A 17418-nucleotide genomic window follows, 5' to 3' on the forward strand; every position below is an offset into this window, starting at 1 on the left:
CTAAAATAAAAGCCCCGGTGAGGCCAGTAAGTTCAGCCTGCTGATTGGATGTGTCGCTGGGAAACAAGGAAGCCTCTATAACTGATGTTAAGGGAACTGTGGCATATCCTGCTAGGCAGGTTCCTTCAAGTAAGAGGGAAGAGCCATCGGTGAACCAAGTATGAGTTGCTCGGGGCAGGGGTCCTTCATGTATATGAGTAGGATGTGGGAGAAGATTTCGATACAGGAATGAATGGGAAGAGGAGCCTGAGGGACAGGAAGAAGTGTGGCAGGACTCAATGGGGGGGCAGGCGAGGAAGGTGAAGCTGGCATCCTCCATTAGAGACACCTGCAGGGACAGGATGCGGCAAGGGGGTAGGGAATGTAATCCTTTGTAAGTGAGAAGCTCTCTAAGGTGGTATGGGTTAGGACTATTAATGGGGCCCCGGAGATAAACTTCTTGGATTTATTGATTAATAAAGAGGCAGCAGCCAGTATCTGCAGGCAAGGGGCCCAGCCTTTAGTGGTGGGAAGGGATTTTGATAGACATGTCACAGGGGCAAAAGTCGGTCTTAACCCGTGTCCTAAAACTCCAAGGGCAAATCCCTTTTTTTCACTTACATAAAGTAGGAAGGGGCATGAGAGATCAGGCAAGTGGAGGGCAGATGCATTACGGAGGGATTGCTAGAACTTAGTACAGTGTGTGGTGATGGGTTGCAGTAGGGGTTCAGGGAGTGAACCCTGGGTTGTGTCATATTGGCTAGTATGGAATAGTTGGGGACCTAGGCATGGAGGAATCCTGCCATTCCCAAGAAAGGGAGAATTTATTCTTAAGAGGAGGAAATTGATTGGTTAGCAATAAGGTCCTTCCTATCAACAGTAATGACCTTATGAGTTGGTGTTAAGAGGAGGCCTAAATAAGTGACCATTGCTGAGGACAACTGGCCTTGGAGGGAGACACTCTGTAGCTGCAGGAAGACAAAGAATTATGAAACTTGCAAGTGTCCTCATAACTGTCCCCATAAGAGGAACTGCAGAGGAGGAGGTCATCAGCAGACTGCAAAACTAGACTTGTCACAATGCAACGAAGCTAAGTCCTTGGCTAAAACCTCTTGGAAAAGGTGGGGACTGTCCTGAAATCCTTGTGGGAGGACAGTCCTGGTTAGCTGAGAAGAGGTAGGAGAGGAGGATCTATCCAGGTAAAAGCAAAGGTGTCTTGAGAGTTAGGGTGGAAAGGAATGGAGAGGAATGTATCCTTAAAGTCAAGTACTGTGGAGTGAGTAGTGCCTGAGGGGATGGAGGATAAGAGGGTATAGGGATTGGTGACTGCGGGGCGACTGGATATAACAGCTAAATTAATGAGGCAAAGGTCTTGAACTAAGCGATAGGAGTAATTTGGTTTCTTTACAGCTAAAATTGGGGTATTAAATGGAAAATTGGTAGGTCTAAGAAAGCCCTTTTTTAAGAGATCTTGGACGATGGGCAGTATACCCAGGATTTTTTGTTGGGAAAGTGGATATTGGGGTTGTGCTGGGAAGCAGCAGGGGTCCTTGAGATGGATTTGAATAGGATTATGGTGTTGGGTAAGGGATGGACTTGGGATATCCCATACAATGAGATCAACCTCTGAGGGAGGTAAAGGGAAGGAGAGTGGGGGTTGGTGAAGAGGGGCTAGTGGTGAGAGCTAGGATTAGACGTGCCACAGGCGAGTCTGGAAGGGAGCCCATGCTGGAGACAAAGGAAATTGTAGCTCCCAATTTGAAAAGGCTATCCCTACCCATAAGGGGAACAGGGCACTTTGGGATCACCAGAAAAGAGTGGGTAAAAATTTACGACCTAAATGTGCAGACAAGGGCAGGTATTTGTAAAATTGTGAGGGTTTGCCCTCTATCCCAACAATAGAGGATGTTGAACAAGAGGCAGGTCTCCAACATTCTGTAAGGACTGAGTATGTGACCCCAGGATCCAAAAGAAAAAAGATAGGCCTACCCACAACTCGGACAGTTACCCAATGTTCTCATTGTGTGATGTCAGTTGTCAGGTGTAGGGATCCTGGGCCTCATTAGTCCTCTTCTGTGACCAGTCCTAAAAGTTGAAATAAAGGAGTAGGGAGGCCAGATGGCCTAGAGCCACTATGTGCTTGAAGGACAATCAATAGCCCAGTGTCCCTCCTGTCCTTAGCACTCATAGCATTATAAAGTATCTTTGTGACTGTGAAATGAATATAAAGTATATATGACTTATCTTGCATACTAGTGGATCTAGACCTAGAACAATTCCTGAGAATCATTTTAGTTCATGGGCCACTAATGATAATCAGAAGTGTTTTCTGCTTGGACATGATATGAACATGATGAAATAGTCAATGCTTAAGTAACATAAGTATGAGTTTCTCTAACTTAGACATTTGAAACAAAGGTCCTGAGAGGTAGAGCTATAATAGTAACTTACTATATAATATTTTTTAGTTAATGAAAACACATCCCAATTGACTGCAACACACCCAACACATCCTATCTTATTTCATTCTGTGCTGCTGTAACAGAATTCCATAGACTAGGCAATTTATACTGAACATGAATGTGTTGCCTCATGGTTCTGGAGGTTTGGAAGGGGTGAAATGTGGCAAGGATCTTCTTGTTGCATCATCCCAGGGCAATAGGACAAATATAATGTAAGAGAGAAAGAACAAGAGGAAACCAAATGCATTGTGTTGTAACAAACCCACTACCACAGTGACAGTACTAGTCCACTCATAATTACAGTGTCTTGTGACCTAAATGCCTCCTACTAGGCACCAATTACACCCACCCTACACTGGGGATCAAGTTTTTGTCACCTGAACTTCGGAAGGCACATCCAAACCATAGCACATCTACATCTAACTTGTTTAGCCACCCTTTCCTCCTTGTGCAATGCTAGTCTTCCTGGATTATGTCTTATTCTTCTGTCAGTCATGCTATTAGGCACTTCAAAGCTGCAGGTCTTCTTAAATCTCTTTTCATATACATAAGTGCAAAATTCTGCCTATGATTTTGTTTTAAGAAAAGTCATTGCTTTTCCACTTCTTTTCTCTTTTACCCTTTATTATTTTCTCTTACCTGGCTCTTTTGACATTTGAGGCCGGTCATGTTACTGTGTGACTAGGTCTCTTTAGAAGGAATTTTTATTTTTACAATGTATGTTGGGTTCAGTTTTCTGGTGCTACTCACTTGTCTGCTTCAGGTTGGACTATTTTCTTCATGTAATTCCCTAGGTTCCCCAGTCAATTGATTGGTAAAATAAGACTCTATGAGACCCCATCATGGTTTCAGAGACATAAGGTGGATGACCTAACTGGGTCCATGCTTGTGTTTAAAATGTTAATTTCAACTCAATTCCCTCAGAACTTTTTTATAAAGCAATATTATGTGAGAGAACAGTTCTTTCCATCACCATGAAAACAGTGTTTATATATTTCATGTATACAGTTTCATGTATACATCATAAAAAATGAAAACAAAAATAAAACTTTCTTTGTTTCCCAGATTATGGGCCTAATGAGGGATTCATGTTTTCTGCTTTGAAGGAGTCAGTTCTCTGAAGGAACAAATCAGGGATAGTAGGAAAAGCCTGCATTTAAATAAATTCTGAACTATTTTCTGACGTGTTTCAATCTTTAAATTCAACCAGTCAGGGAATATCCTCTAGGCACTATAATTGGAAGCTCAGATGAAAACAACTGAAAATACAGCAAGCAGAGTGTCTTGTTTGTGGTTTGTTTAAATCCCTATATAGTTGAATTCCTTTAGTAGACACACAAGAATACTGCCTAAAGTATTCCTAAGATGATAACTTTTAACTATGGAATTATCTAATGCAGTAAATATGAGCCCCATTAAATTTTTGAAAATGCCAAGAAAGCATACTTTGTAAAATGCCAGATATTTCTTTGTTGATCACTCATTTTTCTTGCACACTGATTAAAGTGCCCATAATATTGGTGCTTGTAAATCAAATTCTAATATTCCTCCTAACTACTTTTGTTCTGAGAATAGAGCTCAATCTGGGCCAATATTGCTCTCCATGATTCTAAGCTTCTATTGGTCACATTTCCAAACTGTTAATTTCCTGGGATTAGTAAATGATAAGCCAAACAGATGGTCTGGTGTTTGTTTATGTGCACTCATAAAAACATTAGCAGGATATTCTGAGATAGATGAAGGGTGTTTCAACGACAGGCAACACTTGAAAACCTGAGGCCAATTCTGTGTTGTCAAGGCACAGCTTGGCATGTGCCAGTATGAGACAATTTCAAACTTTTGATTCAGACATAGTGGATTATTTGCAAGAAATCTAAGCATATTATTTTCTGGTACCTGTGGAGAAAACCTGTTTTTTTCTGACTCACCATTACATGCTGCACTGACTTCAGAACAGGCTTAGGGAAAATCAGCAAGAGTTGCACAAATGACAACTATCTTCAGACTCATGTTTTGAGGAATATAAATGTCTTTCTACCTGACATCATATAATATAGAATTTTCCATAATTACTAATTAAATTTTTAAAACTCACACATTTTGATTGATTATTTTTAATCTCTCATTAATTACTAGCTCTGTGATTTAAACACTTCACCATTGCTTAATATCAGTTTATCCATTTTCTAAAGGAATGTAGATAGCACAGATACCATATGTTTTGAGGACTATGTAAAACAATCTATATGACATGTTCAATACAGTTGAAACCACTTAGTTCTGGTTATTGTAGCTATTAAAACCTCTATCACCACCATCATCATTATTGCCATCATATTATCAGGCCTTTACAAATCCTGGAGTCTTTGAGAGGGCTCAGTCTTTCTTAGTGGCAGGGGAGGAAAAAAAGCCAATCAATGCATCAATGCAATGCAGCTGCAGTAATTAACGGGTGAAGTCAACCCCAGCAGTTCTCTGGAGAATGTGCTTTGTTGTCATTCAGACTGGAGGCTTCTGCTCACACAGCAATGGCTCTAGGTAGAACAAGTGAAGTCAACTCAAGCCTTCCTATCTGGAGTGTGTGCACTGACTGCATCACACTGGAGACACAGATCCATAGCATAGCATGTGCAACATCCCCTGAGTTGAAACCAGCACATTTTAGAAGAGTTATCGCTTTTGGTCAAATCACTGTAATTTCATCTATATCCACATTCAAATCTTCTCTACTATGAATCACTAAACCCCTAATTCATGTCATCATTTACATGTGATTTGTTTCACTTATGAACATTATCATGAGGAGGATGCCTATGTCAAACGTAACCAGAAATTTTGTGTCTACATTTTATTCTTTGCTAGATGTGATAGTCATCTTTGTGTCTCTATGACCAAAATACCTGACAAGAACAACTTAGAGGATGAAAAGATTTATTTTGAATCATGGTTTCAGAGAATTCAGTTCATAGTCAGCTGACTCCAAGGCATAAACATCATGGCAGAAGGACATGGTGGAGGAAAGTTTCTCAGCTCAGGGTGGCTGGGAAGCAGAGAGAAAAAGATAAGAAAGGGTTTGAGAGAAGTAAAACCCTTGCAGAGAACACCCATAATGACATACTTCTTCCATCTAGATCCCACCTCCCAGTAGTTCATTCAGCTATTAGTGAATTAAGCCATCACACTGGTTAGGTCAGAGTCTACATAATGAAGTCATTGCTTTTAAGCCACACCACTGAGCCCTGCTGAAATAGGGACCAATCCATGAACACTGGGTACATTCTGATACCACCAGGTACCTTGACGAGTCCTGCTTCCTCAGATGTTGAAGTATAACACCAGAAAATCACACAGAGGCAAGTGTAGAGTAAAAAGTAAGAAACTTTATTAAAGAAAAGTAAAAACAGACTTATCCTGGGTGGAAGAAGGGGACCCAAAGAAAAATCCACTGGATGTGCAAATCTTGCCCTTTTTATAGGTTTTGTTCTCCTGTTCCTTCACCTTATCTCTTTCCTTCCTACCTGTGTGACTAGGTGCAGGAGATACAGGTAGGATGGCAAAAAGGTGAGAAGCAGATGGGCAGGGGAGAAGGGCCAGATGGAGTGATTTAGGCAGGTAGGGGCCCAGAGGGCATTAATTAGCAATTCCCTGCCTGCAGTTTTTTGGGAGGGGTAGTATAGGCAGATAACTTTGATGGGCACTGGGGACACTGATATTCCAACCTCCCAGGGGTGGTCTCTAACTTCTCAGATGAAGATGGCTTTCATAGCCTCCATTTTCTCTGTTTGACTCAATTTCCTATTCTACATTAACTGCCTGTCCTCAGTTCTGGCTTCAATCCCAGATCCAAACCACAGCACCAGACCTTCTGTTGTTCTTGACTTAATGGCATCTCGGTTCCTAGCTCCCTTCATTCTTATCACAAAAAAAACCTTCCTGAAGTCTTCCTAGTGCAGGCTAATAGAGGACAAAAACAGTGTACTTAAGATCAACTTAGGAACATATTGAGTTATACAAACTGAAGAATGAGACGACATATTAAACCATAGCCAAGAGATGAATTATCTAGTGCTCAGGTCAAGTGTTTGAGCAGTGCTTCAACAAAATAAGGCGCTCTTTCCTTTTTGACTATTTTTTTTTTCACACCTCATGAAGGCAACAATGTAATCATTTGTGGAAAAACTAAAACCTTTCCTGGATTTCCTTATAGTTATTTTATAGCTTGTTATGCAGAATTGGAGGCAAGCTGTGGAGCAATGTGGCATTTGTCACCTAGTCCATGTTTGGAATCCATTTCTGGTTATTTTTTTAAAAAGTGGCATTTAGAAGCTATGTTGGTCAACTTTTCATCTCTGGGATGAAAATACTCAACAAGAACAATTTATAAAAGTTTATTCTGGGCTCATGGTGTCAGGAGATAGATAGATAAGAATGTTAGAAACATGAGGTTAAGAGAATAATTCCACTAAATGAGTTCACTGTGCTAACCCTCCCCCCACCGACGCACAGACACATGCTTTCTTTGCCAAAAATCAATCTGCCTGTAGCTGCATCTTGCCTAGGCAGGGGAAAAAACCAGGCAGTCAGTATAGGTAATGGATGAGAAGTTGAGAAAGGATGATGACTGGTTATCACTGGTTATCAAACAGGGAGGACACTGGATTGATAACCTATGTGATCCTGTTCCTGGGCACTCTGGGTTGCTAACAATTACTCTCCATGTCCCTGCTCTTAGGCATGAACATGGAGAGGAAAGAGAAGCCAATAAATAAAAGAGAGGTTCTGGAGTCTATGAAAGAGCAAGATATACTCCTTGAAACTCATCTCTGGTCTCCCTTCTCTTCAGAGAAGTCTGTCACCATCACTTTCCTAAATAAAACTTGCTTTCTCTGCTTGCCTTGACACTTCTCAGGTGTTTAATCTTTAACACTTAGGAACAAGGACCCATTCCTGATCTCCAAGATGAGTGTCGATTATTTCAGACGTTTAACTGATCAGCTGACTCCATTGCTCTGGAGCTGAAATGAGGCAGAAAATCACAGCAGAAGGGCATAGTGGGATGTGTATATTTCACCATAGGGAGGCAGTATAGGGCAATTGAATGAGAAGGTTATGGTTTCGTTAGGGGTTAGCAGAAGACTCGTGACCATAAGGGGTCCATTGGGAAAGCAAAGCCAGTAGTCTTCTGCAAGAGGGGGGTTAGTGAGATTTAAAAGCTGAAATGTAGCCTGTAAGATGGCCTGAGTTTCGGGATCAAGGTTGAGTGCTCCCCTCCGCTCCGGTAAGGCTAAGGTGTGATAAGAAAGGTAGGCAAGATTTGCAGGTTCTTACAATCTTTTTAAAATTCTTTACGGGGACCAAAGGAAATTTATGATGTAACCCTCTCCAATTTAAATGGGTCAGGTCATGAAGGCCTTGGGCTAGTTGTAAGTCCTGTTGAGGTTGGGCCGTGGCTATTGAGGTCCCTGATGTGGCTAACTGGTCAGCCACAGCATTGCCTTGTGCAAGGGAGCTGGGTAGATTTTGATATCCTCTTAGATGCTGTAAGAATATGGGTTCAGCACGCTCCTTTAACAAGGACTATACCTGGATCATCAATGGGGTAATAGGATTTTTATCTAACTTGATATATGAGGAGACCAATGTGGGTAGCAGGTTTACCACATATAGGCTACCTGAGAAAAGATTCATGGGTTTTTGTACTTGAGTTAGGGCCATAGCAGTTGCATATAACTCCTTAAATTGTGCTGACCTGATAACTGGTTCAAAATGGGTAATCACTTCCTCTTTCACTAATCTGAGAGAGGGGGGTAAATTACAACAGCAGAATCCTTTTTTCCTCCATCTGTGAATACATCTACAGCTTTAGGGAGGGGTTTAATGGAAAAAAAGTATAGGGGGTGCCCATATCAGTTTTGAAATGAGGACACCCATTTGGTTGACTCATAATGGCAGTCAATCTTCCCTAAGAAGCCCTCCAATGCACAGGATACTCTATTGTTATTCCTTTGAACCCATTCAAAATCTGACAGGTGATAGGGCACTGTCAAAACATTAGGCTCTTTTCCATAGTGCCTAAGGGCGGCATCCCTGCCTTTAATTATAAGATCAGTCAATTGGTCAAGGTGAGCATAGACTCTAGGAGCCCCCCCTATGACTGCGTGTATCCATTGAAGGGGCTCTCTCCGCTGAGTTAGGGCTGTGGTGGACAGCTGAGAACTGGGGAGAATCCAGAGGCTAAGGGGGTCTTCAGGCCGGTATCGAGCCAACCAGGTAGAGTTAAGGACTACTTGTATTTTTTGGAGTATATGTTGATGGTCTTGAGTTAGGGTAACAATGTTTGTAGGATCTTTGTCCTGTAGCAGGTCAAAGAGAGGGAGGATATCCTCCGTAGAGATAGGAAGCCATAGTCTCAACCAATTAAGCTCCCCTAATAACTCTTGTAAATCAACCAAGGAATAGGAGGATTGGAGGAGTAATTGAGGCTTAAGGGGACAAACAGAATCCAATTTGAGCTCAGTTCCCAGTATCTTGAAGGGAGGGACAATTTGGACCTTATCATTAGATATATGTAGTCCTCCTTTCTCCAAAAGGCCTTGGAGTCCCTTGTATGTGGAGCTTAGTTATAAGGCATCAATGACTCCTATAATGATATCATCCATATAAATATACAATTTAATTTGTGACCTTTCTTGTAGAGGTTGAAGGAGCTCAGAAACAAAATATTGACAAGAGGCAGGGCTATTAGCCATGCCTTGGGGTAGAACCATCCATTCATAATGTTCATCTGGCCCTTGGTAATTGGTAGAGGGCACTGAGAAAGCAAACTTCTCACAATTGTCTGGGTGGAGTGGTATTGAGAAGAAATAATCTTTGATATCAATAACAAGAAGCAAGAGATCTCTTGGGATAGAGGGGTTCCAGGGAAGACCCCTTAAAGGAGTTCCTACCGGAACCATTCGACTATTAATTTTCCTGAGATCCTGAAGCATCCTCTATTTTCCTGATGTTTTTTGGATGACAAAAACTGGACTATTCCAGGGGCTTAGAGATGGTCTGATATGACCTAAGGTCAGTTGTTCTTGTACAATATCTCTTAAATGTTGGAGCTTATTTTGGGGTAATGGTCACTGTTCCACCCATACTGGGGGGCCTGGGAGCCATTGGATGGCTGGTGTCATTGGAACAGTGGCCTTTAGGATTGGGGGTGTGGCCTTACCTGGGGGGCTGGGACCTTTTGCCTAGATGCCTCAAAAAGAGGATCCCCTCTATAACTACTAAAAGGGCCAGGCAGATTGAACTGTTGGTCATATTCCTCCTGCTCAAGGAGGTCATCATACACTGCCTTGTGATCAGTCATTATATAGACCTCGGCTTCCCCCAAAATATCTTGTCCTAATAGATATGCAGTAAGAACTGAGACTACAAGGGGGCACACGTCTCCGTGGGCACTGTCCACATTCTGCCATTTGAGCCAATCTTTGGTCTCTTCTGATTTAATATCATCTCCTACCCCAAGCAACTGGGGGCCAGGAACCAACCTCCATTGAGGTGGAACTTCCTCCTTTCTTAACACAGTCCTATCTGCTCCAGTGTCAGTAAGACAACAGAACTTCTTTCCCGCTATAAAAATGTCCATTTTTGGCCTGACCCCAGGGACAATGGGAACAGTCCAATGTGCCTCAGAGGGCATATCGGGGGAGAAACCTCCTTTGTGTGACGGGACTGGAAGGTGCCCCTTGATTAGTTTAAAGGTTTCCCCTCAATGTCAAATTGAGATTTGCAATCCCTCTGCCAATGGAACCCCTTTCTGCATCTTGGGCAAGGCATCTTAGGGGTGGCTGGCCTTTGAACTGAACCCCTAGAGTGTCTGGGTGGAGCCTCAGAACGCACCCGACCAGTGGGGCAATCCCTCTTGAAGTGACCTTGTTGCCTGCAGCCATAACATACTCCTTTGCCCTTAGTTGCAACTGATGACAAGGCTGCTGTGAGAGCCTCAGCAAGTGAGGCCTGTAGGCCTGTGCTGACCAAGGATCTCTGAAGGCTTCTTTCTACCCTTTCAATGAAGGTTGCTAGGTCCTCAGTTGCCTTCTGGGTAATCCCTGCAATGGGGGGTTCTGAGGGGCCTTCCTCTAGCTTTTTCCATGCTGCTAACCCTAGGACTCTTACTTGTTCTTGATATGGGGTCAGGATGGCAGCCTGTAAGAGGCCAGTAGAGAATTGGTCACTGGACCCCAAGAGCATCCCGTAAGTAACTGGGACGGAAAGGTTAGCAGCCTAGTTCCGTTCAGCCTGAGCATGAGTTTCTTCATTTAAAAAGGTACACCACTTTAGATATAAAGGACCAGGAAGGACAGCTTTAGTTAGGTTCTTCCAATCCTGAGTGGTGCACTGCTGGTGGGAGAGGCCCTGGAGGATGGTTTCAGCCCAAGGGGAATTGGGCGCATCCTCTGAAATAGCTTCCTTTAGTTCCTTTAAATCTTGTGCCTCCCATGGGGACCATATAGCAGGCCGGTTACCCCTTGGGTTAGCATTTATCAGGAAAGCTATACAGGAAGTGGGGAGGTTAGAGTCAGTGAGTTCTCTCCCAGTATCATAAAATGGCTGCCGGGAAGATTTCCCACCATCCGAACAAGATGGCGGCAATGGGCCTCCCCAGGGTGGAAGTGGGCCCTTGCTATGTGTAGAGGCTGGTTGCTCTCGTGGTTCCTTTGGATGGGGCAGTAGTAACCATTCCCCAGGTGAGGATGGGCAATAAGGAGGAGGGCAAGGGCTTTCACTGGAGTCTGATGTGGCCCCAGAATCAGCTGCAGCCATGGGCATGTTAGAAGCACCAAAAATGATATCAAAGGGGTTGAAGGGCTCTCCTTTAAGATCCTCAACCTTGAGAGGAGCAGACAGAGATGGATCATTAAAGGTCTCCCAACATTGTTTATTATGTGGCAAGTTTCCGGAAGGAGATGCTATGGGAGGAGCTGGCAGTTCTTTATGCAGCAGCTCTTTGGGGGGAAACTTGGAGCCCACTTTGGGAGGTCCTGGAGAGAAGCAGGCCTTAAGGGCGGATAATGTAGGGTAGACTCCCAATTGGGGACCCTCCCCTAAATTAATTTCCCTCTTCCTAACAAGTTGTTCTACACGATCCCATGTGGACCAGTCAAAAAGATTAACGGCAGGAAGCTAAGGGACCACCCGAGTAAAGATGTCCCAGGCTTTTTCCGCCTGTGTTTCAGACCACTCAAGACCCCTACTTTTTAGCATAAGCTTAAGAGCCTTGAGTGCAGGGTCATCATATGTGGTGTGCATTTGCCCCATCCTTTCAGGGATGCCCTTACCTTGGAACTGGCTTAGCCCCATTCGCCGGTACTTTTGGTTTTGTAGCTGCTCCTTCGCTTTGACCACGGTTTCTTTGAATCAGCCTCGAAGTGCCCCATGTTGGGCGCCAAATGTTGGGGTCTTTGGCCCCCTTGCTTTTCTCGACCAGCGACAAGGGAAGGGAGCACTCCCCAACAAGGCCAGACCGGGAAAGGTAGGGCCGACTGACCAGGCAGAGGGCAATCAGACACATCAGGGAGACCAGTCACAGCAGGAACTCGTTTATTGAGTAAGTCACACAGCTTCTATGTAGGGTGGGGGCTAGGTGGGAACCAATCAGCTTAAAGGTCAGCAAGGCATGGGGGTTCATGCAGGCGAGAGTCCCATAGGACTATATGAGAAGCACGAGCTGATCAGGTTCGCAGAACTGTTGTTGACCAATCCCTGACGGTGGTCCAATTTATAGTCATTAACTTTTGAAACCACCTTTGAGGCCTTGATCTTGCTCACCCACCAGGAAGTATGGAGTCAGCCTGAGTTAGTTAACATGTCATTAGTCCCAACAGGTTTTTATGCCAAAGAAGTATTTATTATATTTAGTGCTTGTTCTTGGAATGTTCTGCTACCAGACTTTCTCAATGGACCAAATTTAGGAAGTTATGCTTGCATATAAAAAAGCATGCATAGGTATTTATATATACACACTTTGTGCATAGCATTATTTATACATTTATCTTTTTAAAAAAAATTGATGAGTACATACGAATGCTTACAATGCAATGCCACCGTGTTCAATTTAGCTTTCTCCATAGTTTTGACCGCTCGTATACTGCGAAAGTTAACTTTAATTATCTTTAATATTAATGCCTGAATGTACCAGTCTCCTATCAATGCTGCCACACTGTCCCTGAATCATCACATCCCCACTCTGAAACCTTGCCTCTCATTCTCTATGACACCTTCAACCAACAACACAGGTTACTCACCCCACTCCTTTTCACTCACAGATGACTTTCACACCTGGCTCAGGTTTGAAAACCTTGCATTGAGCTTCTCTTCTGATTAGACACTCTGTTCAACTTCTAATTCAGACTTTGCTATCCCACATAGGACCCCATAACTCATGCACAAGAACAGACTCTCGGTTTCTAATACTTCACACCAGGAGTCACCTTCATGAATGCATTTCTCGTGCTAAGTCTTCCACACTCTGCGCTGCATAGACTTCCTTCTTCCTTGCTTGGATTGAAAACCCCATTCTGGGCTGAGCTCCACTGTGACTCCCTCCTCACCCTGCTTGGTTTCTGACACCATGTACAAGGCTATGGTACCCACACTAGGAAGCCCTCCCATGTGGATGTCCCCCTTGCTCCTCTCAGCTTCTATTTTCCCACCCTGGAAGAGTCCTAAATGGATAATCTTCTCATACAGCATGGAATCTCTTCACATTATCAGTTCTTCTTATAGATTCATGTTAGTTTTCATAGATTAACATTCTCCCTTCTCTTCATTTTCTTATTATTTCCATTTCTTTACTCTGTAAATATGATATTGGAATAGTTTTCAACCATTAAATCACTTTTCAATAATGTCCAAGTAATTCTTCATTCTAGATATGATCTTGACAACTGAAAAAAATGACTCTCTTTCATTTTTATCCAATATCTAATATCTAGTATTTTGCCCTGATATTCTTTTAAGATTGTGAATTGTTAGGTGCTTCCTCAGGTACTCTGTTTTACTGACTATAGTATTTTGTTTTTTTATTATTTATCTTTCTGTGGCTTTTGGGTCCTTCTAAATGAGTCAGTGGGTATAGCAGATCAGATCTGGTTCCTGAGGGATCTGAAAGTCCCACAGTCTCCCACAGTTGTCCATGGCAAAGCATCCTCCCTTCTTGGGGTTCATCACTGTAGGAAATACAAGTCTATATAACCCTGCTGAGGGAACTCAGGTAGTTCTCCAGGTTCCCCAATCTCTTCACAGGAAAAATAAAGGAAGAAAGGAAGAAAGACAGGAAGGAAGGAAGGAAGGAAAGGAAAGGATATTAGAGAAGAGTAGGGGAGGATGAAGAGTTGAACAGAATCATGTAGCATTAAGAATCACAGGGAGGAGAACATGCAGTAGAGTTGTGAAGTAAGGACCAGAACATAAAGATGGAAAGGCAAATGGAAAGACAAGCACTCCATTACTTCTTAGCAGTTTTTCTGATCTTGACCATTAGGATATACCAATTTTATTTACATCTCTTTCTTTTCCTTCATTTTGAAGATTTTTTTCTGAGAATCTTTTTGCCTTCTCCTGAGAATTCTGTATATCTTGTGTGTGTTTTTTTTTTTTAACTTTATATGTCTAAAATAATATAGTTTTGAATTTGTTTAGATTTCTGGGCAATTACTCAAGATAGTTGGAAAGATGTACTTTCTTATGGCAGCCTCTGGTACTCCCTTTTGACTGTGATAGCACAGAAATACATTGCTCATGTGAAAAACTCCCTTGCTTATCAGTAACATGCCATGCTGCCCTGCTCCCACAGTTTACTCTCTAGATTCTTCTAGCATGTCATTGCTGGGAAGTGACATCCAGTGCTCTCCAAGGAGCTATAGTCCACAGCACAGGTAATTCTGGCTTACCAGAATTGGAGCAGCCTCCCTTAGCATTTATCGCTGACCCCAAGTATTTACTTTTAGGCTTGCAGTTGTCAGACAGGTCGATTCGTCCTGCTGAAGTGGATTCATAGCTTAGCAGAAATGTTTCTTTAGTGTCAAGGCAGGATAGAAAGCTCAGGGGGAAGTCTGTATATCTCTATAATTTGTCTCTTCAAATTTTACCTGCTAGATGATTTTGTAAAGGTACTCAAAGACATGGGATCTGAAGAAATTTTTGTTTGTATGTTCTTATTTTGCACTTACAGAGAAGCATTTTTTTTCTTTATGAAAACAGGCTAGGGGACTTATGTACTAGTGATATTTCTCATCTACAAATAATATGCAATTATAGTGCTAAGTTTTTACAACTGCTTTTAAATAAAAACCCTCACTAGCATGTTTGAAAGACACTAACTTTTTCTTTAAGCTAAAAGTAATTATTTTACTTTTTCAGTTGTAATATTTTGTTTTTAAAATTTTTTTCTCTAGAATTTTTAAAATCTTCCTTGATCTAGATCAATTGTTTGACAACCACGGCTAGGCAGAAAAGTGCTACTGTATATACAATTTTATTCTCATTCAGTAGAAAGAACTCAGTTGTTTTAAATATTGCAATAGGCCCTTTACTTTTACCTTACTGCTATTCATGGTTATTTCTAAGTATTCTTAGTATAACTGAAAAACAAGAAAAAAATTTTAAACAATTTCTGAACACATTATCAGTTAGTGAGTAGCATATTATACCTTTAAAATTTTTCATAAATTTCTTTTAAAAATAACTCTGGAGATAACACATTAAGGAGATATATTTTAAAATTATTATAAAGAAAACTTTGTAATTAACATAGTTTCAGAAAGAAAATACAATGCAATAAGTTCCATAGCAGAAAAGGCCATAATTAAAAATGACGGTAAAGACATGAGAATGAGAATGTAAAGTTTTTTCAGAAAAGAGGTTCAATGGCTAAGTGATTTGACTTGCTATAATTATTAGTAGCAGCAGTCATGTTGTAAAAATTAGAAGGGAGGTTGATAGTGAGTTTGAGAGGAAACTTAGGGAGAAATTTAGAATATTGTCATTCCCTTGATTTAATAATAATAGACTAATAAAGCTAATTAGTATACTCTGAATTGAGTTTATTCGGATTATTGAGTTTTTAGAATATCATGTATCCTCAACTGCCATTGTGCTTAGAATTAATAATAGGTATATCAATACCCTTTTCTCTGTTTCCTACAACTTTTTTCCATAGAGAAATTTCAACTTTTATTCAACTGCCAAGCTTTGTATGCAGTCAACCAGAGGCACTACTGACCTAATTTTTCTCCTACTATCTATCATACCGTGAGGTTTCTAAGAGGAGGTCAATGCTACATGTTGGTTAATTTAGTATTCTGGTAACCATCAGAGATTTTGCCATATCAAAAGATCATTTGAATACTTTGGGGGCTGAAAAATGACAATACTAATCTTGGAAAGTGTAAGTGCACTGAGAGAATATAGTGGGTTGCTAGCATCTGTAAAAGAAACACAAAATATCAGCTCAGCTGACATAATATTCATAATTACACAGATTAGACAAGTTGTTCTAACTAGAACTTTACTTAAGCTTAACCATTCATTGTTCCTCTATGGACTGTGACATGCATGGGTTCAACAATCTCAAACTGATAAAAGAACTGTATACAGTTGCACTTGGCATATAAAAGTAATTTGGGAATGTAAAACATTCTGTAAAACAGATTTCAAGATCTGTTAAAATTTTGCTTATAAACAATTTGATAGAATTCATTTGTGTGATGCAATTTTCTTTTTGTAAAATATTTTATTCATTGATTTGTTTTCTTTATAATGCTATACAGAATTTCTAATTCTTCTTTTGTGGAATTTTTCTGGGAATTTGTTCATCTTATCTATGTTTTTAGAAAATATTGGCATAAACATGATTACAATATCCTCTTATGATCATTCAATTCTAAAATTTTTGCAGTCTTTTCTCACTTTTAATGACTAATTTTATTTGCTTTTTTTTTTTTCTATTTTTGTGATCCATTTTATTGGTATTTATCAACAGTTTTCCAAAATGCCCAATTTAGATTCTACTGATCTTTTCTATTACGTTTTATTACGTTTAAGTCAAAATGTTTACCTTTTATCTTTATTCCCATTCTTCCACTTTTGTTAAATTTTATTTTGTGAGTCTGTTTTTACCTCTTCATATTGACACTCACCATGTTGATTTTTATACTTTATTTCATTTAGAATATTTGCATTGTTCTTTAAGTTCAAATTTAACTTCATGTCACACATTTTCATGTGCAGATTTTCCATTCATTTAAGATTATTTTATATTTTGCATTCTGAGTTTTCTTTGACCTGCAGTTTATTAGTAAATATATTGCTTATTTTCAAGGAAAACCTTCCTGTCTCATCTGACTTTCCATTTAGATATAAATTAAGATTTATAAATATTGAAAAATTTTAATCGTAAAGTCCAAAGTTTCTACATTTGCCATGCGGCATGGGACAGATATTATGGAAATTATTTTCTCTTTCATCAGGCAGAACTGTACTCAGTTGCATATTTTGCATGATTTCATGGAGGCAAAAGAAAAGTGTTCCTTGTTTGCTTTAGACAAACCAACATTATGCCTTAGAATACAAGAGACATAGTGGATACAGAATAATGTTTTAAGTACTATGCATTTATTGCTCACAGTAGAAATATTTCCATTTTTTTCTGGCAAAAAATTTTTAAGTTTATTTTCATATTGCTTTTAATTTTCCCTAAGTCTGCTTTTCACCATCTCTTGTCAGTCATGTTTCTCTTCATTCATTTCTAAGTTGTTCTATTTATATTGATATTACCTTGTTTAAAAAGTGTAGGTCTTATTGTAAAAAAATCATCTTTTAAAAACCCTTCATTACTAATAGCTATAAATTTATTTTTAGTATTAATTTTCATAGAAAAATTTAACCTATATTCATAAAGATAGAACTCTACTTATGTACATGTTAG

The sequence above is a fragment of the Sciurus carolinensis genome, chromosome 6 (assembly GCF_902686445.1).
Source record: "Sciurus carolinensis chromosome 6, mSciCar1.2, whole genome shotgun sequence".
Taxonomy (NCBI): Eukaryota; Metazoa; Chordata; class Mammalia; order Rodentia; family Sciuridae; genus Sciurus; species Sciurus carolinensis.